Below are 2,500 nucleotides of genomic sequence, written 5' to 3'. Positions count from 1 at the left end.
AGGGACGGGTCTTAGCGGTGGAGCTGAGCCGCCTCCCCTCGGCCCACCGTGCTGATCCGACTGACTGCTGCAGAGCAGACTAACAGAATGTCTGGAGAGACGAGCTGCTATCCGGGCGAGATTTATTGAGAGTAGCATTAAAATCCAGCCCAGCTGAACACCGTCTGACCCGAAACGGCTTCAGAGCATCAGAATCTGAAGATAAAGGTTCGTTTTAATTCAGCCATTAAGACTCCAGAGGGAGTCCGATAAGCAGCAGCCTGCCCCCCCCCCCCCCTCCTCAGGTGCAGGTACCTTGAAGTGAAGCTGTTAATGATAATTGTTCTTGTTGAGTCTGTGAAGGAGCACTAAGACCCTCGTCATCCTCTGAAGTGTCAAAAACTGCAGTTCCCTCTGCAGCCTCTGGGGGCTGGCTCCAAAAGTGAGTCGGTTCAGCCTCTAAGACTTAAAATGTGACATCATTATGATGGCTTTGAGTGGCGTGTCGCCCCTCTGCCTGTGTTTGGAGCTCAGGTGACGTCAGACAGGTGGAGGAGGTGTGACATCACCCACAGGTTACCAAGGAGACGCTTTCATCCAAGGAGAGAAGGTCCATACGTTTCTGATGGGGATGATTGTTGCTGTTCACACACACGCTCATATTGAACGATGAAGGATCAATCATTACAGCCAATCAGACTGGAGCATGATCACAGGTGTTTGTCCTTCTGTCTGTGACATCATCAGTGTTGTCAGGGATCAGACTTGTGTTTGATTGAGCAAAGTGTTTGTTTAAAGGCTTACAGGGGACAGAGAGAGTGAGGCTGCTGTGTCCTTTATGACACCATGTAATGTTTGATTAACCTCTTTCCACTGTGTGTGTGTGTGTGTGTGTGTGTCTGTGTGTGTGTGTTTATCCCCAGCTACGCCTTCTAGTGAAATCAGCCCACAGCCCTGAGCCTGTTGTTGACTTTACGTTCACTTCCTGCTTTGTATGAGGTCATAGATACAGACATGAGGCTGAGGCTGGCAGCTGGTGTAGCTCAGAGACCTGAGGTTACAGGAGGGCTGAGTGACTGACAGGTTTCCTGCTCCCAGGTTGAGCTGGTCTGGATGTAAACCTGCTCCTCTCTCCTCTCTCGTCCTCCAGCCTCGCACTGCCAGCCTCACACGTCTGTGTGTGTCTGTGTGTGTTGCCCAGCAGCAGTACAGTGTGTTGTTCGGCTTGTTAAGCTGCAGGCAGCTGGTGACTCATCCACAGATAAAGATGCTCTCTCTTTGTGTGTGTGTGTGTGTGTGTGTCTGTGTCTCATGTGTCAGTTCGTTGGGTTGTTTCTGGAGGTTTTGCTGGATTGTGTTACGAGTCTGTGACAAAGGTGTTACACATTAAACGACAGAGCAGCCTGCTGGAGGCCCGTCTGCCAGCTCTGCCTCTGTGTGGGGATGGGCGTCAGTGAACGAGTGGTTTCAGGTGTGTGTGTGTGTGTGTGTGTGTGTGTGTGTGTGTGTGTGTGTGTGTCCTGCTCAGGTGTTTGCTGTCACTGTGCATGTTTTACAGCCTGATGAGGGCTGAGCTGATGAGTGTGAGTTAAATTCAATGTAATAATAATATTAAGACACAATGTGGGATTTAAATATAAAGTTATGAACACATCTTAACAGGACTGACGACACACACACACAGACACACACAGACACACAAGCTGTTGCCTGCAGACAGTGAGCAGGATCTATTCGGCCTCTCAGTTGTCCAGGGCTAAAGCCTTGGCCTCATAACTCACACACACACACACACACACACACACACACACACACACACGTCTCACACACACACAGTCTCACACACACACACACAGACACAGACACACACACACACACACACACACACACACACACACACACACACACAGACACACACACACACACACACACAGACACACACACGTCTCACACACACAGTCTCTGGGTGGGAGTTTGGAGGATGAGGCCTTGGCCTGATCAGCCTCCTGTGGTGCAGGAGGTAGTGGTTGATTTATGGGTCTGGAAAGAGAAACACACACACAGACAGACACACACACAGACAGACACACACACACACAGCTTCCCTGTACGAGTCGCCTCCTTCAGTGATTTTGATCTGAGAAATGAGTGAGAATGAGGAGAGGACAGGAGGAGGAGCTGTGTACGTCAGGTGAGGGGGTCAGACAGGTGTTTACTGATGTGGTATATTTGTGAGGACGGTCCTCTGAAGTGACGGCTGCTTCACTCTAATCGTCTGTGTGAAGATGTAAACTCAGCGTTTCACCTTCAGATTGTTTTTTGAAAAATGCCAGGATGGAGGTGCAGAGAGGGGGGTTCAGGTGAACAACCAGGATCTGTGTGTGCGTCTGTGTGTGTAAGTGTGTGTCTAAGTGTAAGTGTGTAAATCAGGAGATAATTACAAACAGACTGAATGGAAGCTGCAGCGGGAATTAGTCCTCACAACCACTGCATCTCAGGAACGATCCAGAGGGACCTATGA

General features: G+C 49.8%; 1 protein-coding gene across 3 annotated transcripts in view; it reads left to right on the top strand.

Annotated features, from left to right (window-relative positions):
* LOC114444583 (uncharacterized) overlaps positions 1 to 2,500 on the top strand; it is a 16,233-nt gene that overhangs the window by 4,601 nt on the left and 9,132 nt on the right. The window lies entirely within an intron of this gene.

The sequence above is a fragment of the Parambassis ranga genome, chromosome 13 (genome assembly GCF_900634625.1).
Source record: "Parambassis ranga chromosome 13, fParRan2.1, whole genome shotgun sequence".
Classification (NCBI taxonomy): domain Eukaryota; kingdom Metazoa; phylum Chordata; class Actinopteri; family Ambassidae; genus Parambassis; species Parambassis ranga.
Note: the sequence above shows the minus strand (reverse complement) of the source record. Positions and strands in the feature narration are given on the sequence as shown.